Here is a 26,267-nt window from a genome sequence, read left to right on the forward strand (position 1 = left end):
GGGAACCACTAAGGCCACACTTTCAACCATGACACAAAGCCACTGGACACTTGGGCCCCGCCCCCCGGGCCATCTTCTTTGGTTAGTGACGGTCGTCATTCCCCTGATCAAGCTAAGAACATGTCTTTTCCATATTTGTTTGCCATAGATATTTATATAAATGAATGAATATATCAAATTAAGCTCTAAGGAATGAAAGAAAAAGCCTAGTGCCCATGTTCTGTAGCCAGGGTCTAGCACTTCATCCAAAACAGTCACTCTTTAGAAATTCTTTATCATTTCATAAAGTGAATAAATGCTATCCCTACATTTCTGACGCCGTGTCCTCAATGCCACACATTTTGGATAGCTCACCAGTTCCTTCTTCTCTGATGACTATACTGTCAACATCAAAACACACTGCATCTGCTGAGGGGAAAAGCTTCCTCAGCTCTGGGTGGGAGACCAACCTTGGAAGAATTTTCCTACTACAAGAAAAAAAGATAAATATATTTAAAGACATCAAATAAAATTATGAAAAGATCCCATCTTATCTACTGAGCCAATGTAACTTGTGTCAAAGTCAGTGCAGGCCACATAAGAGTGTACTCACGGATTCATTCATTTCTTATTCCTTTTCTTTTTTTTCTTTTTTACTTCCCATACTACACCAATTTTCTGTTTTCTTTTTGATGGAGTCTTACTCTGTTGCCCAGGCTGGAGGTCAGTGGTATGATATTGGCTTACCGCCACCTCCACTTCCCAAGTTCAAGTGATTCTCGTGCCTCAGCCTCCTGAGTAGCTGGGATTACAGTACAGTAGCCATGTGCCACCACATCCAGCTACCTTTTTTTTTTTTTAATTTAGTAGAAACGGGTTTTCTCCATGTTGGCCAGGCTGGTCTCAAACTCCTGACCTTAGGTGATCCACCTGCCTTAGCCTCCCAAAGTGCTGGGATTACAGGCATGAGCCACCATGCCCGACTGGTACCAACTTTTAAATATATTCGATTTTGAGGCTGGGTGTGGTGGCTCACGCATGTAATACCAGCACTTTGGGAGGCTGAGGTGGGTGGATCACCTGAGGTCAGGAGTTTGAGACCAGCCTGGCCAACATGGTGAAACCATATCTCTACTAAAAATACAAAAACTAGCCTGGCATGGTTTTGGGCACCTGAAATCCCAACTACTTGGGAGGCTGAGGCAGGAGAATCGCTTGAACCGGGGAGGTGGAAGTTGCAGTGAGTTGAGATTGCACCATTGCACTCCAGCCTGGGCAACAGAGCGAGACTCTGCTTCAAAAAAAAGAAAAAAGAAGAAAGAAAGAAAAAAAGAAAGGAAAGAAAGAAAGAAAGAAGGAAGGAAGGAAGGAAGGAAGGAAGGAAGGAAAGAAAGAAAAGAGAATAAGTCTTTAAAAATAATAATAAAATTAAAAAATAAAAATGAAAATAAATAAACCACCCACAGGGCACTCTAAAGCAATAGTTCGATGCTCTCAGGAGGATGTGCCCCCCCAACACTGGTGCTGAAATACACCTGGAGCAGGGAGTCCTCTTACCTTATGCAGGGGGTCAGGTGTCGGGGATGCTCTGCTATGAGTCTCTGCACCTGCTCCCTGGAGGGCTGGATGAGGGCTAAGTGCTCCATCAGGGCATCTTTGAAAGGCACTGCCCCACCCATGGCTGGCCGTGTCCCAGGACAAAGACCCAACAGTCAGGCCAGCCAGGTCCGATGTCCTCAAGGTTAATATACCTTACTGCCCCGGGTCTGCACAATATCCACCAAAAGGAAGATGCTACCAAGAGCCCCACTGTACAACAGACAGGCTCTGCTGCTATGAGAGCAAGGCCTTGGAATAAACTTTTGAAGGTTTGCTTGAAAATAACATTAACAGGCCGGGTGCAGTGACTCATGCTTATAATCTCAAAACTTTGGGAAGCTGAGGTGGGCAGATCACCTGAAGCCAGGAGTTGGAGACCAGCCTGGCCAACATGGTGAAACCCCATCTCTACTAAAAAAATGCAAATATTAGCCAGGTGTGGCAGTGCACGCCTGTAATCCCAGCTACTTGGGAGGCTGAGGCAGGAGAATTGCTGGAACCCGGGAGGCAGAGGTTACAGTAAGCTGAGATCCCGCCACTGCACCCCAGCCTGGATAACAGAGTGAGAATCCATTTCAAAAAAACAAACGTCTCACAGATTATCCATAGGTAGTTTTCTTGAAAGCCATGAGCTGTCATAAATCAAGAAAGAGACCAAAGGCTAAATGTTCTTCCATGAGAGGCAGCTGAAAATGAGATGTTAGCTGGGTGTGATGGCTCATGCCTGTAATCCCAGCACTTTGGGAGGCCGAGGTGGGTGGATCACCTGAGGTCAGGAGTTCGAGGCCAGCCTGGGCAACATGGTGAAACCCTGTCTCTGCTAAAAATAAAAATAAAAAAAATTAGCCAGGTGTGGTGGCATGTGTCCATAATCCCAGCTACCCAGGAAGCTGAGGCAGGAGAATTGCTGGAACACAGGAGGCAGAGGCTACAGTCAGCCAAGATCATGCCACTTCACTCTGGCCTGGGTGACAGAACAAGACTCCGTCTCAAAAAAAAAAAAAAAAAAAAATATATATATGTATATACACACACACATATACATACACATATATATACACATATATGTGTATATATATACACACACATATACACACTATATATGTATATATATACACACACATATATATTTGATGTTGAACCAATATTCAATTATTTTTAACCTAATTGTAGCAAGAAAGCAAGCAATAAAGTGAAGTGCATAAGGTTCTATGGGCACACAGGAAAAATGTTTAGCCTAATCTATGAAACAAGGCTTCAGCCTGGGCACAGTGGCTTATGCCTGTAATTCCAGCACTTTGGGAGACTAAGGCAGGAGAATTGCTTGAGGCCAGGAGTTCGAGACCAGCCTGGGCAATGCAAAGAGACTGAGTCTCTGTTAAAAATAATAATACAAAAAATTAGCTGGGTGTGGTGGTGCATGCCTGTAATCCCAGCTCCTCGGGAGGCTGAGGCAGGAGAATCACTTGAACCCAGGAGGTGGAGGCTGCAGTGAGCCGAGATCGTGCCACTGTACTCCAGTCTGGGTGACAGAGCAAGACTCTGACTCTAACTAAAGGAAAAGAAAAGAAAGAAGGCTTCAAGGAGGCACAGGTATTTGAGCTGAATCTGACAGGTAAGTGGCCCTCTGAGTGGGTTGTCAAAGAGCAGGGCATCGATTTGGCATGTGCTGGGAGGAGAGGGATAGAGGTGAAGACAAGGAGAGATGCTTGTGATAGCAGAGGGAGGAGTGTGAACAAAGATGAGGAGGAGGAAGAGGCAGATGACCTACTGAAAGCTACCCCATGGCTTGGCCCAGGGGCCTGGCAGTGCATCAGGAGTTCAGACTAAGTGGGTCCTAGGACCAGGCTAAGGAGCTTAGACTTTAACTTCCAGATACTGGGAAAGGCTTTCAGTCTCAGAAGAAAGGTCAGAGCTAAATATAAGGGTTAAACATACACAACGTCGCCAATGTAGAGGGTATAGTTGAAGACATGGTCTGATTTAAGTCCAGGGAGAGGCCGGGCACAGTGGCTCATGCCTGTAATCCCAGCACTCTGGGAGGCTGATGTGGGAGGATCACTGAAGGCCAGGAGTTCAAGACCAGCCTGGTCAACATGGCAAAACCCCATCTCTACTAAAAATACAAAAATTAGCCAGGTAGGGTGGCGTGCACCTGTAGTCCCAGCTACTCGAGAGGCTGAAGCAGGAGAATCGCTTGAACCTGGGAGGCAGAGATTGCAGTGAGCCAAGATCATGCCACTGCACTCCAACATGGGTGACAGAGCGAGACCCTGTCTCAAGAAAATAAAAAAAATCATAAAAATAAAGTCCAGGGAGAATAAGAGAGGGAGAAGAGAAGAGCACTAAGGACAGAGCCTGCAGGACCACCACCTTTACATCCTGACTTGAGCCTGGACAGGAGAAGGAAAATGGTGAAGTTACAGAAAGAAACTGGGAGGCACACTGCTGCACAAGCTGCAGAGGACAGAGATTCAAAACGAATTTTTTTTTTTTGAAACAAGTTCTCACTCTGTCACTCAGGCTGGAGTGCAGTGGTGTGATTATGGCTCACTGCAGCCTTCAACTCCTGGTCTCAAGTGATCCTCCTGCCTCAGCCTCCCAAGTATCGGGGACTACAGGCATGCACCACTATGTCTGGCTGATTTGTAAATTTTTTTTGTAGAGACAAGGGTCTTGCTATGTTGCCCAGACTGGTCTTGAACTCCTGGACTCAAGCAATCCTCCCACCTAGGTCTCCCAAAAGTGCTGGGATTACAGGCATGAGACCCCGTGTGTAGCCTTTATTTTTTAGAAAATCTTTGGACTAGAATTAGGGTGAAAGGGATCCTCAAGGTTGCCTAGACCAGCCTCCCATCAGAGACTAATATGTCATATACAAGGCTACACAGATGATGTAAGTAATCTATATTTAGAATAGACTGTGGTTAAAAAACAGACTCAAAGCAGCTGACCAACCCACTGCTCAGCTGATTTCCAACCAATGCAGTTGGCAGAATAATGCCATTTAAAGTTGACCTGGAAAAAAAAATCTTTTAAGTCAGGGGTCAGCAAGCTATGGCTTGTAGGTCAAATCCACCCTGACACCTGGTTTTGTATGGCTCACAAGTAAGAATGACTTTTACATTTTATTTTACTTTATTTATTTATTTTTTTTTGAGACAGGATCTCATTCTGCCACCCAGGCTGGAGGGCAGTGGTGCCATCATAGCTCACTGCAGCCTCAAACTCCTGGACGAGTAGCTGAGACTACAGGTGTGAGCCACCAGGCCCAGCTGATTTTCACATTTTAAGCAGTTGGAAAAAAATCAATAGAAGAATAGTATTTTTTGACATGTAAAAATTAATGAAATTCAAATTTCAGGCTGGCTGCAGTGGCTCACATATGTAATCCTAGCACTTTGGGAGGCTGAGGCGGGAGGATTACTTGAAGCCAGGAGTTCAACACCAATCTGGGCAACATAGCAATATCCCATCCCTACAAAAGTATTTTTAAAATTAGCCAAGTGTGGTGGCACACACCTAGAGACATAGCTACTCAGAAAGCTGTGGGAGAAGGATTGCTTGAGCACAAAAGTTTGAGGCTGCAGTGAGCTGCAACCATGACACTGCACTCCAGCCTGGGTGACAGAGTGAGAGCCTGTCTCAAAAGTAATAATAATAATTAATAAAAATGAAATTCAAATTTCAGTGGCTATTAATAAATCTTTTTTTTTTTTTTTTTTTTGAGAAGGAGTCTCACTGTCACCCAGGCTGGAGTACAGTGGCATAATCTTGACTTACTGTAACCTCTGCCACCCAGGTATAAGCAATTCTCCTGCATCAGCCTCCTGAGTAGCTGGGATTACAGGCACCCACCACCACACCCATCTAATTTTTGTATTTTTAGTAGAGATGGGCTTTCACCATGTTGGCCAGGCTGGTCTTGAAGTCCTCACCTCAAGTGATCCGCTCACCTCAGCCTCCCAAAGTGCCGGGATTACAGGAGTGAGCCACCATGCCCTACCAGTCACCACACCCAGCCAATTAACATAATGTCTTTATTACACAATTTATGCCCTTCATGATCTGGCTCCTATGCCTATGTATTTTACCAACCTCATTCCCCACAAATACACACACACACACACACAAATTTGCACACACACAAGTTACTCACATGCACACATACACTTTTTTTTTTTTTAGTTAGGGCCTCACTCTGTCATCCAGGCTGGAGTGCAGTGGTACAATCTCAGCTCACTGCAACCTCTGCCTCCCTGGCTCAAGCCATTCTCCCACTTCAGCCTCCTGAGCAGTTGGGACTACAGGCATGCACCGCGATGCCCAGCTAATTTTTTGTATTTTTAGTAGAGACGGTGTTTTGCCGTGTTGCCCAGGCTGGTCTCAAACTTTTGGCCTAAAATGATCCATGCTCCTCAGCCTCCCAAAGTGCTGGGACTACAGGCATGAGCAACCGTGCCTGGCCACACACAAAATTTATGGCTCAAGGAATACTAAGAACATGTTTTGAATACTAAGAACATGTTTCTTTCTTCTTTTTTCTTTCTTCTTTTTTTTCAAGATGGTGTCTTTCTCTGTCACCCGGGCTGGAGTGTAGTGCAGTGGTGAGATCTTAGCTCACTGCAACCTCCCTCTCCCGGTCTGTATTAAAAAAAAAAAAAAAAAGAAACCACTGATTTGGCTTTGATCCAGCAGGAATCAAGCTAATTCATACTACATGCCCAGGCAGGTTCACTGTAAAGACCTTGAAGTCAGCAGGTCTATCAGCAGAGAAGCAGCACTTACTGTAGTAGAATTCCAGCAAGTATGGAGAATGAACCATAGGTGAGTGAAGATGAAGCCAGAAACAGACAAATGGTGTAAAAGGAGCTAAAATGAGATAAGTGTGACAAGCTAAAGAACTTTTTTTTGAGCTAGAGTCTCGCTCTGTCGTCCAGGCTGGAGTGCAGTGGTGTGATCTCAGCTTATCAGCTCACTGCAATCACTGCCTCCCAGGTTCAAGCAATTCTCCTGCCTCAGCCCCCAAAGCAGCTGGGATTACAGGTGCGCACCACCACGCCCAGCTAATTTTTGTATTTTTAGTCGGGACAGCGTTTCACCATGTTGGCCAGGCTGGTCTTGAAATCCTGACTCAGGTGATCCACCCTGAGTCCACAGGTCAAGAAAGACCTGTGGATTCTGCAAGAGCAAGAGCCTAGAGAGAATGAGGAAATGAACATCAAAGTCCAGACAAAAACCGGAAAGAGAGAGATGGTCTGGCTTCACTCTCTCTCCTGGTGGGACTGGCACAAAAATGGGTCAGAGGCAAAATTTCCTAAGACTGCTTCCTCTGGGAAATGTTTCATTCCTACCCCTTCAAGCAATGCAAAGTCGACATATTCTTTTCTGTGGCTTCAATTCTGCAAGGCTCAGGTCTGATAAGAAATCACATATACCTGATTAGCAGGGTACAAAGGCAAGGGAGAGGGAGAGGGAAAGAGAATCTCTTGGGAGAACTAAATGCATAGACAAAGAAGTAGACTTGGGAGGGTGCGGTGGCTGATGCCTGTAATCCCAGCAGTTTGGGAGGCCAAGGCGGGAGGATCACTTGAGGTCAGGAGTTCAAGACCAGTCTGGCCAACATGGTGAAACCCCATCTCTACTAAAAATACAAAAATATTAGCCAGGTGTTAGTAGCACATGCCTGTAATCCCAGCTATTTGGGAGGCTGAGGCAGGAGAATTGCTGAACCCAGGGGCAGAGGTTGTAGTGAGCCCAGATCACGCCATTGTACTCCAGCCTGGGCAACAGAGAGAGACTCCATTTCAAAAGAAAAAAAAATTCACCAGGTGTGGTTGCACATGCCAGTTGTCCCAACTACTTGGGAGACTGAGGCAGGAGAATTGCTTTAATCCCAGAGGCGGAATTTGCAGTGATCCGAGATCATGCCTCTCCTCTCCAGCCTGGGTGATAGAGTGAGACTCCAACTCAAAAAAAAAAAAAAGAAAGAAAAAAGAAAAAATATAAATAAATAAATAAATAAAAACAGGGGACAGAGACAACAGCATTCCAAGATGAATCAGAGAAAGGATCTGCTGCCCAATTACAAGGGAGCAAAGACAACAGCATGTGTGTGCACACGTGCGTGTGTGTGTGTGTCTGTCTGTGTGTGTGTCTGAGACAGCGTCTTACTCTGTTACCCAGGCTGGAGTGCAGCAGTGCAATCATAGCTCACTGCAGCCTAGAACTCCTGGGCTTAAGCAGTCCTCCTGCCTCAGCCTCCTGAGTAGTGGGGACTACAAATCCACACCACCATGCCCAGCTAATTTTTATTTTTTGTGCAAACAGGGTCTCGCTATGTTGCCCAGGCTGACCTTGAAGTCATGGCCTCAAGGGATCCTCCCACACTGGGCTCCCGAATTGCTGAGATGACAGCCGTGAGCCACCACACTGGGCCTGTAGTTTCTTATAAAGTTAAACATATACTTACCATAAGACCCAGCAAAGCTGGGCGCAGTGGCCCATGCCTGTAATCCCAGCAGTTTGGGAGGCTGAAGCAGGCAGAACACCTGAAGTCAGGAGTTTGAAACCAGCCTGACCAACATGGTGAAACCCCGTCTCTACTAAAAATACAAAATTAGCCAAGTGTGGTGGCATATGCCTATAATCACAGCTGAGGGAGGCTGAGGCAATAGAATTGCTTGAACTCGGAAGGCGGAGGTTGCAGTGAGCCGAGACTGCACCGTTGCACTCTAGCCTAGGCAACAAGAGTGAAATTCCATCTCAAAAAAAAAAAAAAATGAAAAAAACACTCAGCAATCCCAATCTTGGAGTTTTATCCAAAAGAAATGAAAGCATATTCACAGCAGATTTATTTGTGACTGCCCAACACTAGAAAAAAACCGAAATGCTCATCAACAGATAAATAGCTAAACAAATTGTGGTATATCTCTACAATGGAACACTACTCAGTAATAAAAAGAAATGAATTACTGATACATGCTGCAACATGGATAAATATTTTAAAAATTATACCAATGGGGCCAGGCACAGTGGCTCACACCTGTAATCCCAGCACTTTGGGAGGCTAAGGCAGGCGGATCATGAGATCAGGAGATTGAGACCATCCTGGCTAACACGGTGAAAGCCCATCTCTACTAAAAATACAAAAAATTAGCCGGGCGTGATGGCATGCACCTGTAGTCCCAGCTACTCTGGAGGCTGAGGCAGGAGAGTTGCTTGAACCCAGGAGGCAGAAGTTGCAGGGAGCTGAGATTGCATCACTGCACTCCAGCCTGGGGGACAGAGCGAGACTCAGTCTCAAAAAAAATATATATATATACCGATGGAAGGCCAAGCACAGTGGCTCACACCTGTAATCCCAGCACTTTGGGAGGCCAAGGCGGGCAGATCACCTGAGGTCTGCAGTGACCAGCCTGACCAACATGGTGAAACCCCATCTCTACTAAAAATACAAAATTAGCCGGGTGTGGTGGCACATGCCTGTAATCCCAGCTACTCAGGAGGCTGAGGCAGGAGAATTGCTTGAATCCGGGAGGCAGAGGTTGCAGTGAGCTGAGATTGCACCACTGCACTCCAGCCTGGGCAACAAGAGTGAAACTCCATCTAAAAAAAAGAAAAATTATACTGATAGAAAGGAGTCAGACACAAGAGCACATACTGTTTCAGTTATATGAAACACTAGAAAATACAAATACTGAAATGACAAAGATCAGATCAGTAGGGTGAAGGGTTGAGACAGGGGGCTCACTGGAAAGAGGCCCTAAGAAACTTCTGGGTGACGGAAATGTTATTGTGGTGATGATTACAAGTATGAATAAATTTGTCAAAATTCATCAAAATGTGCACTTAAAGAGTGCATTTTATTGCATTTAATTATATATCAATAAAACACTGGCTTTAAAAAGTCTCTGATGGGAGGCTGGTCTAGGCAACCCTGAGGATCCCTTTCATCCTAATTCTAGTCCAAGTTTTTTTTTTTTTTTTTTTTGAGACGGAGTCTCACTCTTGTCACCTAGGCTGGAGTGCAGTGGCACGATCTCAGCTCACTGCAATTTCCGCCTCTCAGATTCAAGCAATTCACCTGCCTCAACCTCCCGAGAGCTGGGATTACAGGCACACACCACCATGCCCGGCTAATTTTTTGTATTTTTAGTAGAGACAGGGTTTCACAATGCTGGCCAGGCTGGTCTCGAACTCCTGACCTCAGGTGATCCACCCGCCTCAGCCTCCAAAAGTGTTGGGATTACAGGCATGAGCCACCATGCCCAGCTAGTCCAAGTATTTTCTAAAAAATAAAAAAAGGCCAGGCATGGGGGCTCACCCCTGTAATCCCAGTACTTTGGGAGGCTGAGGCAGGATTGCTTGAGTCCAGGTGTTTGAGACCAGCCTAGGCAACACAGTGAGATGCCATCTCTATAAAAAATAAAATAAATGAGCCAGGCATGGTGATTGCATACTTGTAGCCCCAGCTACTTGGGAGGCTGAGGGGGGAGGGTCACTTGAGCTCAGGAGTTTGAGACTGCAATGAGCTATGATTGCATTGCTGCACTCCAGCCTGGGTGACCAAGTGAGACCCTGTCTCTTAAAAGAAAAAAGAAAATAAAAGAAGGAAGGAAAGCAAGGTAGGTATCAGGCATATATTAAATCATTTGAAAATTTTAAAAGTCCTGACTACTTTGTTTCACCAACGTGAAAGTGACAATACTATGGTCATGATATTGAAAACCTACCTGGCACTGTAATACAGGAATATTGGATTTTATTATTTTCCTCCCTGATTCTCATTCCAATATCAGTCATCAAATATTTAAAAAGTAATAATATGCAAACATACGTAAAGAAAATATAGTGGCCAGGTACGGTGACTCATGCCTGTAATCCCAGCACTTTGGGAGGCTGAGGCGGGTGGATCACTTGAGGCCAGGAGTTTGAGACAAGCCTGGCTAACAGGGTGAAACCCTGTCTCTACTACAAATATAAAAATTAGCTGGGCATGGTGGCACACGCCCAGCTACTCGGTAGGCTGAGGCAGGAGAATCCCTTGGATCCGGTAGACAGAGGCTGCAGTGAGCCAAGATCGTGCCACTGCACTCCAGCCTGGGCAGCAGAGCGAGACTCTGTCAAAAAGAGAAAGAAAAGAAAAGAAAAAAAAGAAAAGAAAGAAGGAGAAGGAAGGAAGGAAAGAAAGGAAAGAAAATATATAAGTATATTTAATGAATGAAAGCATGTTTTATTTAATTCCCAATTTGAAGTTGTATCCTTATAACAATGTACCTGGTAAGTACTTATTTTAAAATTCTAATTCTAATGGGAAAGGAGACGACAAAGTCGGACACTTCAACTCTGAGTTTGGGATTGCCCCGGTCTTGCACTGAGGGTGCTCCTGTGCAGGACTGCATCATTCATTCATGCTGTTTGGAAACAGGCAGCTGCTGTGAGATTAGACAGTGAAGCTACCCAAAAAATAAATCAATGAAAAGAAAGCTTGTAGATTCTAGGAAATGATCTGCCTACGCAATTAAGAAGAATAAAGGTAGATTCAGAGAGGAAGCCTGGACCGAGGAAAAGCAAAGTCGGTGAGATCAGAGAGTTGGGAGCAGGGAAGGCACAAGCTGGGACTTAAACCTTGCGTCCTGGGCCTCCGGTGCTCCTCGCTGCTGCAACTTTCTGGCTGCAGGGGGCCAGCGCCGGCTCCGACGCTCCGGCGAGCAGTTCCCAAGGAGGTGAGCTGTGCAGACCGGCAGGGCCTCCACCGAACACTCTGCTGATAAGCGGGGTGGGTTGACTGGTTGAGTTCAGGAGTTCATGACCAGCCTGGGCAACATGGCTGTCATATTGGGTTGAGGCCCACCCTAATGACCTAATTTTACCGCTTTAAAACACAGTCTATCTCCAAATACAGCCACATTATGAAGTATTAGGGGTAGAACTTCAACATATAGATTTTTGGAGGGTTACAATTCAACGCATAACATATATGATTTTACATTCATTTATAAATGTATTGATTGATTTCACATTTCCTTCCAGAGGGTTCCATAGCCCTTGGCCTTAAAGAGCAGTGGCTTGGGGAGAGGGGGCACTACTGCAGATGCACTGGCTCTTCCCAGGGTGGGAGAAAGGGAGGGAGAAGGGCTACCTCTCCACAGCTAACTCAGGGCTCCGTACTCTGCAGCCAGATTATTCTGGCAGCCCCCAGAAGCAGCCTCTTTTCTTGGATAAAGTCCACATGCCCACTCAGTTCAGAGGAGATCTGCTGATAAGCGGGGTGGCTTCTGATCAGTTCTGCAAGTGCTTCCGTAAACTGGAGACACCAGATCTCTGCTCTGCAAAGCCCGGCTGGGAGGACGCCTTGGCCCTGCCCCAGGTAGGGGCTCCCCGAGCCCGCCCCCTCCTCCTCTGGGGGCTCAGTGCTTGCAGACCAAGAAATGCACGGTGTGGAGTGCGCTTTCTCGCAAAGCAGCGCCCTGTGGCGCCTTTGCTTTGCAGAGGAGGATCAAAAGAGCTCCAGGACCTTCAGAAGCTGCTTCGTGCTGCCGCCACCACCACTTGGGATAAGGGTAGATGAGGGAAGCAAGGGACCACTGCACTGATTTTGCAATTAATGAAATCCCCGTGGGGGGCCTCTTTTGAAATCCAGGTTTGACATTATGCACTTGTAGCAGTGTAGGTCCCAAAAGAACTTCAAAGACTACTTATATTTTTAATTAAAATGCAACCATGAATAACAAAATGAGTTTCTGCACCTTGTTTTTATTTTCAATTTTTTTTTTTTGAGATGGAGTCTTGCTCTGTCACCCAGGCTGGAGGGCAGTGGCACAATCTTGGCTCACTGAAACCTCCGCCTCCTGGGTTCAAGTCATTCTCCTGCCTCGGCTTCCCGAGTAGATGGGATTACAGGCAGGCACCACCATGCCCAGCTAATTTTTGTATTTTTAGTAGAGACGGGGTTTCCCCATGTTGTCCAGGCTAGTCTTGAACTCCTGACCTTGTGATCTGCCAACCTTGGCCTCCCAAAGTGCTGGGAATACAGGCTTGAGCCACCGTGCCTGGCCTATTTTTAATTTTTATTTATGTTTTTAAATAGAGGCAGGGGTCTCACTGTGTTCCCCAGGCTGTGCTTGAACTCCTGGTCTCAAGCGTTCCTCCCTCCTCTGCCTCCGAAGGTGTTGGGATTACAGGTGTGAGCTACCACGTCCAGCCTATTTCTTTCTTTTTAAAAAATTTCTGGCCACACATGGTAGCTCAAGCCTGTAATCCCAGCATTTGGGAGGCCAAGGCAGGTGGATCACCTGAGATCAGGAGTTTGAGACCAGCCTGGACAACATGGTAAAACTCCAATTCTAGCAAAAATACAAAAATTAGTGGGGCATGCCTGTAGTCCCAGCTACTTGGGAGGCTGAGGCAGGAGAATTGTTTGAACCTGGGAGGAGGAGGTTGCAGTGAGCCAAAATCATGCCATGCGCTACAGCCTGGGCAACAGAGTGAGACTCCATCTCAAAAAAAAATTTATTCCATGTACCACTTGCCCAGTTCCTTGTATGTTAACTACAACAAATAAGAGGCGTTTCCCCCAAACATTTACCACTGGAGTTAGCTGGGTGGAGCTGGGCATCGAGGTCCACTCTAAAACACAACCTGAAACCTCAGAGGCTGACAGTCTGCACTCCAGGCTCACTCTAAGTTGCTCACTCACGCAGAGGATGCAGGACACTTGGTCACAGCATCCCTGCCCTTAGCTACAGGATCCTCCCCACCAAAACAAAATTCTTTTTTTTTTTTTTTTGAGACTGAGTCTCCCTCTGTCACCCAGGCTGGAGTGTAGTGGTGTGATCTCAGCTCACCGCAACCTCCACCTCCTGGGTTCAAGTGATTCTCCTGCCTCAGCCTCCCCAGTAGCTGGGACTACAAGTGCATGCCACCATGCCCAGCTAATTTTTGTATTTTTAGTAGAGACAGGGTTTCACCATGTTGGCCAGGCTGGTCTCGAACTCCTGACCTCAAGTGATCTGGCCACCTTGACCTCCCAAACTGCTGGGATTACAGGCATGAGCCACCATGCCTGGCCACCAAAACACAATTCTATCCAGTAACAAGAGGCCTGATGCTCTTGGATTGGATGTGTCTTACATTCAATACTTCCAGATTTTGAGGCCAGGCTCGGTGCTCCTGCCTGTAATCCCAGCACTTTGGGAGACCAAGGCGGGAGGATCGCTTGAGTCTAGGAGTTCGAGACCAGCCTGGGCAACAAAGCAAGGCCCTGTGTTTATTATAAAACTAAATAAATAAATACAGAATATTTCCAGATTTTATTAGTAAGAAAATGGTTGCGGGTTTTTGGAGACATCCAGTTTTATATCTGCCAGTGAGGCAGAAAATTTAAAAATAAATATGCATTCACTTACTCCAAGAAAAGTAACAGGCAAGGCAAAGGTTAAAAAGAAAAGAAACAAGTTTTCCTCTGCTTAGCGGCTCACTTAAAGGACAGTTATAAAATAACACTGTCCGAAAAGCCAAGGCCAAAAGAATAGGCTCCAGACACCTCTCCAGCTTCCAGAGCAAGGTTGAAAGAAGAAAAAAAAGAGAAAGACAAATTCCTTTACTGTTACTCCTTTCCCTAATTTCTTTTTTTCTTTTTTGAGACAGAGTCTTACTCTGTCGCCCAGGCTGGAGTGCAATAAATGGCGTGATCTCGGCTCACTGCAACCTCCGCCTCCCAGGTCCAAGTGATTCTCCTGACTCAGCCTCCCGAGTAGCTGGGATTAAAGGCATGTGCCACCATGCCCAGCTAATTTTTTTGTACTTTTTTAGTAGAAACGGGGTTTCACCATGTTGGCCAGGCTGGTCTTGAATTCCTGACCTCAAGTGATCCACCTGCCTCAGCCTCCCAAAGTGCTGGGATTACAGGTGTGAGCCACCACGCCCAGCCACTCCTTTCCCTAGCCTCTTAAGCATGACTATGTTTTACAAACGTCTGTATTTAGCCAGTTCTTGTTTTTCTTTCACTGCAGCTACAAGGCTACCAGCTATGTAAGGCCACAAGTTATGCACTATATGATCAACTGCCTTTGTTTTGCTTTTGTCAGCCTGCTGATAAAAACCCCACCCTGTCTTTGTTCAGTGTTCAGCTTTTTAGATGTGAATCCACTGAGCCAGTGCATACCTTAAAATGAATATCCTTCTGTTTTCCCATATCAGTCTCTCCATTCCTCAGTTTACCATAACACCAAGTCTGTGGGAGGTGGTTCTCATGATTCAGAGGATGAATTCTGACATTTTGAAATAATGAGATAAAAAAATTAGGCTGGGCACGGTGGCTTACGCCTGTAATCCTAGCACTTTGGGAGGCCTAGGCGGGTGGATCATGAAGTCAGGAGTTCAAGACCAGCCTGGCCAAGATGGTGAAACCCCATCTCTACTAAAAATACAAAAATTAGCCGGGCGTGGTGGTGGGTGCCTGTAATCCCAGCTACTTGGGAGGCCGAGGCAGAGAATTGCTTGAACCCGGTAGGTAGAGGTTGCAGTGAGCCAAGATTGAGCCATTGTACTCCAGCTTGGGCAACAGAGTGAGACTTCATCTCAAAAAAAAAAAAAGATTTAATTTAAATTAAACCCAATATTTTACGAAGCAGACTATTTTTATTTTATTTCATTTTTTGAGACAGGGTCTCACTCTGTCACCATGGCTGGAATGCAGTGGTGAGATCCTGGTTCACTGCAGCCTCAACCTTTCAGGTTCAAGCAATCCACCTCACTCTCCTAAGTAGCTAGGAGGAGTACAGACAACATCACCACACCCAAATATTTCTTCTTCTTTTTCTTTTTTTTTTTTTTTTTTTTTAAGAGACACAGTCAGTCTCCCTTTGTCACCCAGGCTGGAATGCAATGGCACAATCTCGGCTTACTGTAACATCTGCCTCCTGGGTTCCAGTGATTCTCATGCCTCAGCCTCCAGAGTAGCTGGGATTACAGGCATGCACTACAACACCCAGCTAATTTTTCTATTTTTTGGCCAACATAGTGAAACCCTTTCTCTACTAAAAATACAAAAATTAGCTGGGTGTGGTGATGCATGCCTGTAATCCCAGCTACTTGGGAGGTTGAGGCAGGAGAATCGCTTGAACCTGGGAGGCATAGGTTGCAGTGAGCCGATTTTATGCCACTGCACTCCAGCCTGGGCGACAAAGTGAGACCTTGTCTCCAAATAAAAAAAGGCCAAGGAAGGATTGTAAAAGACTAAAAAGACATACAATCAAAATGCAATGCGTGATTCTGAATTGGACTCTGAACTATATAAGATATTAAACTTACTATATACTATTATATTAGTAAGTATAAGCATATATTTACTAATACTATATACTATTAATGTACAGATCTTATAAGTTAATAGTTTTCAATATTATCAGGACAACTGACAAAAATCTGAGTAAGATCTGTACATTAACAGTATTGTTGTAATCCCATTACTTTGGGAGGCCGAGGCTGGTAGATCACCTGAGGTCAGGAGTTCGAGACCAGCCTGGCCAACACAGTGAAACCCCATCTCTACTAAAAATACAAAAATTAGCCGGGAGTGGTGGCGTGTGCCTATAGTCCCAGTTACTTGGGAGGCTGAGACAGGAGAATTGCTTGAACCCGGGAGACGGAGGTTGTGGTGAGCCAAGATTGTACCACTGCACTCCAGCCTAGGCAACAGAGTGAGACTCCATCTCAAAAAAAAAAAAACAGTATTGTATCTAAGTAAAATTTTCTAATTTAAACAATTATACTATGATTATGTAAATGAATGTATTGATTCTTAGGAAATATACACTGAAGTCTTTATGAGTAACAGGCTGTTGCCTATAACTTATTCTCCAATGGTCCAGAAAAAAAAGTGTTATATATAGAAAGAATGAATGATAAAGCAAATGTGACAAAAGCAACAACTGGTAAATTTGAGTGAAGAGCATATAGGACTTCGCTATATAATTCTTGCAACTTTTCTTTACTTCTTTATTTTGAGACAAAGTCTCTGTCATCCAGGCTGGAGTGGGGAGGCATGATTAGGGCTCACTGCAGCCTCTACCTCCTGGGCTCAAGCGATCTTCCCACCTCAGCCTCCCCAGTAGCTGGGACTACAGGCACATGCCACCATGCCTGGTTAACCTTTTGTATTTTTTGTAGAGACAGGTCTCACTATGTTGCCCAGGCTGGTCTCGAACTCCTGGACTCAAGTGATCCTCCCACATTGGCCTCCCAAAGTGCTGGGATTATGCCTGGCCTTTTTGTAACTTTTCTGTAAGTCTGAAATTATATTTCAAAATGAAAAGTTAAACAACAGGTATCAACTACTCATTTTCCCTTTTTACTAAATTGCGCCAAACTGGTGTGCTTCTGCAGGCTTCCTTACCACTGTTTCTTCTTGCTGCTGTCATTAACTCCAGCTGCCTCTGGCTTTCCTGTCTATTTTACACCAAACTGTCAGAAAAGAGGCCCAGGCAGGGCTGAAAGCTTTTACTACACAGTAAATGGCATAAGATTTGTGACAGCTAAATTACTCTTCAGAACAGCTTTCTACTGTGTTTTAAGGTTAGCAACAATCAGTAACTCTAAATCTCTTATAAAGCTCTGTGAATAAGTTTTGCTTTCACATTACCATTTCCATCATCTCTAGATCTTCAAAATCATAAATAATATGTTCTAAAATATCTCTGTCAGACACAAAACCTAATGCTCTGAACACAATAATGATGGGAACTTCTTGCTTGATATATGGTAGAGTTGCCACAATGCACTAACCAATAGCACTCTTTTTTGCACCCTAGAAAAATAAACTATCATTAGAACATGAATATACAAAAGCTCACAGCAATAGAAACACATCAAGAGAACTACATTATATATATATATTCTTTGTGCATATTTCAAAAGAAGCATGCCTCCCAATGCTGTGAGGAACCTGCTATGATTGCTTTTCAAAACCACTGAAACAAGTGTACTAATTTTACACACAGGCTGGTCACAGACCTGAGAGAACTTCCATTCTCTCCTATCTGCCTGCCAAGATTCTCTCAGAATTACCCAATACTGTATTTGCAAATCACTTTTGGCTGCAACAAAAATGTGAATACTGATTCCTCACCCTCTCCAATCTAGCCCCCCTCTAAAACTAAACCTGTGGAAGAAATCAATAAATAAGAGGTTAAAAAAAAGAGACAACATGGATAGACAAATATGGAAAAAAGCTAAGCACACAATGAAAAATAAATATTAAATCAGAGCTGGTCTGTGAGGCATTTCCTTGTTTCAATGTTTCAAAACTAATAGCCCTTTTCACACAGCTTCTTTTTTCCAATTTCTCCCTCTTTAATTGCACACACATACAAAAACAAATTAAAAAGTACTAACCTATGATATATCTGATTTCTCAGTTTTAATCATATTTGTTTACTTCAATATCAATTTCACTCTATCGTCCCTTGGCCTCATAACCCTGCGTTATTATAATCCCTCTAATAACTTCAGTCATCTTCCTCCTCCCACCACAGGCCTCCTTCAGAACTCCTCTCATGGGCTTGTTCAGTAACAACTTTTCATAAATGACACCCAAATCTTCATCTGGAGCTTTTTCCTGTCCCCTCAGCCCCCATATCTCCAATTGCCAATTGGTCGTTTCTACACGGGCGTCAATTATTCCATTTAGTCTATTATTTGTTTCATCATGGATCCTATTTCAGAACAAGCAGAACATTAAAAAATAATATAGCCGGGCATGTTGGCTCACGCCTGTAATCCCGGCACTTTGGGAGGCCAAGGTGGGAGGATTGCTTGAGCCCAGCATTTCAGGACCAGCCTGGGCAACATAGTGGTACCTCATCTCTATAAATATTTTTAAAATTTTAGGCTGGGTATGGTGGCTCATGGGCCGGGCGCAGTGGCTCATGCCTGTAATCCCAGCATTTTGGAAGGCCGAGGTGGGCGGATCACCAGAGTTTGGGAGTTCGAGATCAGCCTGGCTAACATGGTGAAACCCCATCTCTACTAAACATACAAAATTAGCTGGGCATGGTGGCACATGCCTGTAATCCCAGCTACTCAGGATGCTGAGGCAGGAGAATCGCTTGAACCCTGGAGGCGGAGGTTGCAGTGAGCCGGGATCGAGCCCTTGCACTCCAGACTCGGTCTCCAAAAAAAAAAATAATTATTTAAAAGAAAAAAAAATTATGTCTGCAACATGCAATCTCCAAAAATCTTACCTAAAACTGAACTTATTATATTCTCTCCTGAATCAGTTACTCAAAGTTCACCACTCTCCTGGAACCTCAGAATACAAACCATAGTATCTTAATTGACTCATCCTTTTATCTTATCAAACCTATCATCAAATCCAGATCATTTTCCTTTCTCTGACTCTAATTAATTCATTTTGTTCGGAGTTGCCATGATAGTCTCCCTAATATACTGTTTATGTCTTTGCCCTCCGTCATCCAGGCCGATGCCTCTCGACAAAGAATGCACATCACAATCACCTGGGGACCTCTTTCAAATACTTGTACCTGGGCTCCATTCCACCCCCATTCCCTCTGTTGCACTTGGAAGAGCCTTAGGTTATTGATGTGAACCTTTAGTTAAGATCCACTAATTCAGATCCACCCTGATCATCTACTTGTCACTCACTATTCAGCATACTTCATCCAGCTCAGTCAGAGCTATCTTCCAGTGATTCTCCAAACACTCATCCCCACTCTCCTCTAATAAGAATGTCCTTCCACTTTCTCTCTGCTTATATAAATCCATACCATCTTTCAAAGTGTAAGTCAAGTCCCATCTTCTCTATTAAGTTTCATGAACTGGTCAGGGGTGGTGGCTCATGCCAGCACTTTGGAAGGCCAAGGCAGGCATGTCAGTTGAGCTCAGGAGTTCGAGACCAGCCTAGGCAACATAGTGAAACCCTGTCTCTACTAAAAATACAAAAATTAGCCAGCTGTGGTGGAGCATACCTATAATCTAACTACTTGGGAGGCTGAGGCACAAGAATCACTTGAGCCAGAAGGTGGAGGTTGCACTGAGCCAAGATCGCACCACTGCACTCCAGCCTAGGCAACAGAGTGAGACCCTGTCAAAAAAAAAAAAAAAAAAAATCTTTGCATGGACCACACCATACTAGTAATCTCATTCTCCTCCAAATTTCTATCAAACTGTTATATGGAATAGGTGTCATTTGGCCTCTGCACTGTGTTCCTACCATTTAATGTCTAAAGCTTGTATTCCCAATAAAACCATCACTTTCCGTTTTTTCTTTTTCTTTTTTTTTTTTGAGACAGGGTCTGGCTCTGTCACCCATGCTGGAGTGCAGTGGCACCAATCTGTGCTCACTGCAACCTCAGCACTCAAGCCATCTTCCCACCTCAGCTTCCCGAGTAACTGGGACTACAGGCGCCTGCCACCACATCCAGCTAATTTCTGGGTTTTTGTTGTTTTGCTAGAGAAAGTGTTTTGCCATGTTGCCCAGGCTGGCCTCATATCCCAGGCTCAAACAATCCACCCACCTCAGCCTCCCAAAGTGCTGGGATTACAGGCATGAGCCACCACACCTGGCCACCTTTTCAATAAGGATTGTGTGTTTTAATGATCTCTTACAATACCCAGCAGTGTTGTGCACATGGGAAGAATGCTTATCTTACACACTTTATGTTTTACAAATAAAATATTATGAAAAACATGCTAGGTATGCTAAGTACCCTAATTTGATCATTACACATTGTATACATGTATCAAAATATCACACTGCATCCCACACATGCATAATTATTAAATTAAATTGAAAATAAAGCTTTTTTAAAAATTACAAAAAACAAATGGAAACATTACTTACCAAAAACCATTCACATATAAAAACCATTTTAATTATTTAAAACACCTGGCCAGATGCAGTGGCTCAAGCCTATAATCCCAGCACTTTGGGAGGCTGAGGAGGGTGGATCACAAAGTCAGGAGATCGAGACCATCCTGACCAACATGGTGAAACCCCATCTCTTCTGAAAAACACAAAAAATTAGCCGGGTGTGGTGGTGCGTGCCTGTAGTCCCAGCTACTCAGGAGGCTGAAGTAGGGGAATCACTTGAACCTGGGAGGTAGAGGTTGCAGTGAGCCGAGATCAGGCCACTGTACTGCAGCCTGACGACAGGGCAAGACTCCGTCTAAAAAAAAAAAAAAAAAAAAAAAAAAATATATATATATATATATATACACACACACACGAACTGAAATAGAGGTTTTCCAAGATAACCATAAAGATTAAATTAAGCAATCTGAGTAACAGAATTGGCATACAGCAAATATTTAAGAACTGCTAGCTACTACTAGATTCCATTATTATAAGCAACCTATGCTTATAACTATACCAATGATCTACAGCTTCTAAGCTGGTAGCCATTGATTCCTGCCTCCTACTATTGCCCTTGTAATACCTTCCTCACAGTGTGAGCTGGACATACTGACTTGCAACTAACAAAAACAACATGGCAAAAATGACAGGATGTTGCTACCACTTTTAAATTGTAAAAGACTGATTCCCGCCTTGCTCGTACTCTCTGTCTGTTGCTCTTTTTGCTTATTTCTCTGAAGAAGCAAGCTGCTATGCTGCTGTCAGCTGCTATACTCAGAGGCCCACATGGCAAGGAACTCAGAAAGGCTTCCAGCCAACAGCGAACAAAGACCCGAGACTCAGTCCAACAGCCAATGATGAACTAAATCCTGCAGACAACCATGTGAATAACTCTTGAGATTATGGCAGCCCAGGGAAACACCTGATTACAGCCTTGTGAGAGACGCTTGGCCAAAAGACCCAGCTAAGATGCATCCAGATGCCTGACTCACAGAAGCTGTGAGATGATAAATGTTGCTAGAGGAGTAATTTGTTACACAGCCATAGGTAAACAATACAATATATAACAACAGTATGCTCCAGAAAAGCTTTTTTGGACCAAGAATGCAGTCTAGTAAATTTTAAAACAAGGCACAAAGGAATAAACCCAAATAACATCATATCCAGTCCATACCTGTCCTCCTCTTGCCAGTGTGCTAACCCATGTAGTACTGGTGGGTCGGGAAGAATTCTCCAGACATGATCTACAGTCTCCTGTGCAGGCATATTTAGAATCCTTTCTGGCAAACACATAAACTGTGTTTGTTGCCATTTTCTCTTGGGCAATCAGAACCTATTTGGACAATAGAAAGTTACAGCCATAAAATCCCAAAGGTCACTGAAGAGAAAAGAGAGTAAAATCTGCATCTTAATTTGATCTGATCATATAGGCTCACAGAAATATTTAATTCTTCAACTCTACAAACTCCATTTTGCATAAATGCTTCATAGAAATATATAAGCTCCAAAGTTGACCAAAATTGGATAAATTTCCAGTGCATACTATACACAGCTAAATAAAGCTTTGGTTTATATAAGTTTAGCTGTCATACCCTAAATAAGTCAACTGTCACTGCCAGGTTATCCTGCATGAAAATCTTTCTTTTTTTTTTCATTTCAACTTTAAACTAAACTGAATTTTAACTACCATTTTGTAATTTTTTAAAATAATGTTACTATACCTTTTCTCATCCATTAATAATGAAACAGCCACCAGGATCCAAAGTTAACTCACAAAGATCAAGATCTGTCAAGCCATTCAAAAGGCAGTAAGTTGACCACAACATAATTGGAATTTTTCCTATAAAAGTTTTCTGATGCTGAGTCTGAAGTTGTTCTTCACCTTCTTTAATGACTGTTTTTGTTATATCAACATAAAGCGGAGCAGAATACCTTTGAAAATAAAAGTAGATCACAGTTAAGCAATAGGGTATCTGTTAAAACAAATCCTCAAGTGGTTAAAGTTACATTTTCAGAATTCTATTTCAGTATCTGCTGCTGACAAGGAGAAACTCTTTCTTAGGTGAGATTTCTTAATCTAGCTTCATTGGGCATCATTGGTGAAGGAGCATCATCTCTTTCCCAATGAGCAGGCTTGGAAATATAAATTTGTTCAAACTTCAGCAAATATCTTGGCTGAAATTAAACAAAAAAACATGAAAAGGGTAAATAATTTTTTCCATCAAAGTTTTAATGATTCCATTTTAATTGACATTAACATTTTAAGTAGAAGAAGCTCTACAAACTGGCAAAATTAATCCATTTTACTGAAATGGGGACTTCCCAAAGTCAATATCCATACTGCATAGACATCAAGTTTTAAACCAAATCACTTTCTCTTTTTTTCCTCTTTTCTTAAAAATTTTTTTTTCACATCAGACAGGTAATGTGCTAACGAGGTTTATAACAAGGTTTAAGGAAGGCACATCTCACACCCAATCATCACACTTATCAACTACAAAAGGATCTACTAATTGCTTTCTTAAGGCAGAAGACAAAAATAGACTTAATATACCAAAAGTAAATAAAGACTGTACACATCATGTGCTCTGAGTTTATATCAAACAGTTAAAATGGATTTACATTAGTGATCTATATAGTTTCATGTGCCCTCTCCTTGGTAAGGGTCATCAAAAATACAAAGTGACAAGAGAACAAAGATAACAAATCCAGACAACTAGAACTGTGCCCTAATCTAATCAATAGAACATTTTAAAAAATAAACCTGACTCTTCAATTAAACATACAAATTAATCTGTCAAAGGAGTAGAGTTAACAAAAGAAAAAAAATTTATTTTAAAAAACCTACGAAATATCCTAATCATTCTATATAAAGGGCTGAGAACTTCTAACCCTGTCTGGAATATAGCTTAGCCCATAGCAAAAAAAAAAAAAAGAAATTTTTCAATTAAACATTCACTTGCTGCCTAATAAAACAAGATCCATGAGGACAGCTTTCTAGAGATAAATGGATAGCATATTTTTCTCTAAATCAAGTCTCAGAGAAGAAAATAGGCCTAAGCAGACATTTTACTAATGATTAATTATTGACACTCAAGTCTCCCAAGCTGGGGTAGATAAACGGCAAAGAGAACCAAAGGGAAGCCAACCCTCTACCCTTATCTGTGCCATCATCTAGTCTAGGTCACTATTATCTTAATCATAGGCTATTCTAAGATTTTTATCTCCTCCAGCCTCTTTGGTTTTGTTTTGTTTTGTTTGAGAGTCTCACTCTGTCTCCGAGGATGGAGTGCAGTGGCATGATCTTGGCTCACTGCAGCCTCTGCCTCCTGGGTTCAAGCAATTCTCCTGCCTCAGCCTCCAGAGTAGCTGGGACTATAGGCGCATGCCACCAGGTCTGGCGAATTTTTGTATTTTTTGGTAGAGTTGGAGTTTCATCATGCTGGTCAGGATGATCTCGAACTCCTGGCCTCAAGAGATCTGCCTGCCTAGGTCTCCCAAAGTGCTGGGATTACAGGCGTGAGCCACTGCACCCGGCCTCCTCTAGACTCTTTCTATTCCAAGTAAGCATCAGTTTCCAAAGTAACTTTTCTAAAATAATGCTTTATGTATACTCTTTACAGTCTCTCAGTAACTCCTCATAACATGCAATGACATTCAAAGCTTTCAACAATCAGGTTCCATCTTATCTTCGTAATGCCTATTAAAAATGGACAAGCCCTGTAATCCCAGCACTTTGGGAGGCCAAGGTGGGCAGATCATGAGGTCAGGAGATCAAGACCATCCTGGCTAACACGGTGAAACCCTGTCTCTACTAAAAATACAAAAAAATTAGCAGGATGTGGTGGCGGGTGCCTGTAGTCCCAGCTCCTTGGAAAGCTGAGGCAGGAGAATGGCGTGAACCCAGGAGACGCAGCTTGCAGTGAGCTGAGATTGTGCCACTGCACTCCAGCCTGGGCAACAGAGTGAGACTCTGTCTCAAAAAACAAAAATAAAAAATAGGCCAAAATCCCCATCCCATTCCCAGCCTAAATACACCAAGTATTTTCTTTCTTTTCTTTTTTCTTTTTCTTTTCTTTTCTTTCTTTTTTTTTTTTTTTTTTTTTTTTTGAGACAGAGTCTTGCCCTATTGCCCAGGCTGGAGTGCATTAGCATGATCTCAGCTCGCTGCAACCTCTGTCTCCCACGTTCAAACAATTCTCCTGTCTCAGCCTCCTGAGTAGCTGGGACTACAGGCGCCTGCCACCATGCCCGGCTAATTTTTGTACTTTTAGTAGAGATGGGGTTTCACCATATTGGCCAGGCTGGTCTCAAACTCCTGACCTCAGATGATTTGCCCGCCTCGGCCTCCCAAAGTGCTGAAATTATAGGCATGAGCCACTGCGCCTGGCCACACCAAATATTTCCTTGCTCAAATGACTAAGTGCCTTTTCTCTTCTAAGAGAACTCCTATCTGTTCTTCACAGTAAATTTAAGTCTCTTCCATCTTTTCTACTAAGCTCTGATAACTAAGCATTAGAGATCTCCTCTGCCTTTAGTACTTCCGTTACTGGCACTTTGAATTTGTTATGTTGTATTGTTATCTCTCTTGTCATACAAAGACCATGGAGAAAAAAATGACCCAACAAGACAGGGGCTGTGGCTCATGCCTGTAATCCCAGCACTCTGGGAGGCTGAGGCAGGTGGATCACTTAAGGTCAGGAGTTGGAGATCAGCCTGGCCGACATGTGGAACCCTGTCTCTATTAAAAATACAAAAAAATTAGCCAAGCATGGTGGTGGGCACCTGTAAGCCCTGTAAAAGTGAAAAAATTACCCAAGAATAAAAAAGAAACTTAATGTCCCCCTTTCCAGCACAGCCCTAGAAGAGGCAATTACTTTCGATCTTTTTTCTTTTTTTTATTATACTTTAAGTTTTAGGGTACATGTGCACAATGTGCAGGTTAATTACATGTGTATACATGTGCCATGTTAGTGTGCTGCACCCATTAACTCGTCATTTAACATTAGATATATCTCCTAATGCTATCCCTCCCCCTCCCCCCACCCCACAACACGCCCCAGTGTGTGATATTCCCCTTCCTGTGTCCATGTGTTCTCATTGTTCAATTCCCACCAATGAGTGGGAACATGAGGTGTTTGGTTTTTCTCCTTGCGATCGTTTGCTGAGAATGATGGTTTCCAGCTTCATCCATGTCCCTACAAAGGACATGAACTCATCCTTTTTTAAGGCTGCATAGTATTCCATGGTGTATATGTGACACATTTTCTTAATCCAGTCTATCATTGTTGGACATTTGGGTTGGTTCCAAGTCTTTGCTATTGTAAATAGTGCCGCAATAACATACGTGTGCATGTGTCTTTACAGCAGCATGATTTATAATCCTTTGGGTATATACCCAGTAATGGGATGGCTGGGTCAAATGATATTTCTAGTTTAAGATCCCTGAGGAATCGCCACACTGACTTCCACAATGGTTGAACTAGTTTACAGTCCCACCAACAGTGTAAAAGTGTTCTTATTTCTCCACATCCTCTCCAGCACCTGTTGTTTCCTGACTTTTTAATGATCGCCATTGTAACTGGTGTGAGATGGTATCTCCTTGTGGTTTTGATTTGCATTTCTCTGATGGCTAGTGATGATGAGCATTTTTTCATGTGTTTTTTGGCTGCATAAATGTCTTCCTTTGAGAAGTGTCTGTTCATATCCTTTGTCCACTTTTTGATGGGGTTGTTTTTTTCTTGTAAATTTGTTTGAGTTCCTTGTAGATTCTGGATATTAGCCCTTTGTCAGATGAGTAGATTGCAAAAAT

At 43.5% G+C, this 26,267-nt stretch overlaps 1 pseudogene; it reads right to left on the minus strand.

Moving 5' to 3' along the window:
• Nucleotides 1-22,867: 22,867 nt before the first annotated feature.
• On the minus strand, nucleotides 22,868-22,961 carry LOC129041869 (small nucleolar RNA U13; annotated as a pseudogene).
• Between the last annotated feature and the right edge of the window lie 3,306 nt (nucleotides 22,962-26,267).

The sequence above is a fragment of the Pongo pygmaeus genome, chromosome 6 (assembly GCF_028885625.2).
Source record: "Pongo pygmaeus isolate AG05252 chromosome 6, NHGRI_mPonPyg2-v2.0_pri, whole genome shotgun sequence".
NCBI lineage: Eukaryota > Metazoa > Chordata > Mammalia > Primates > Hominidae > Pongo > Pongo pygmaeus.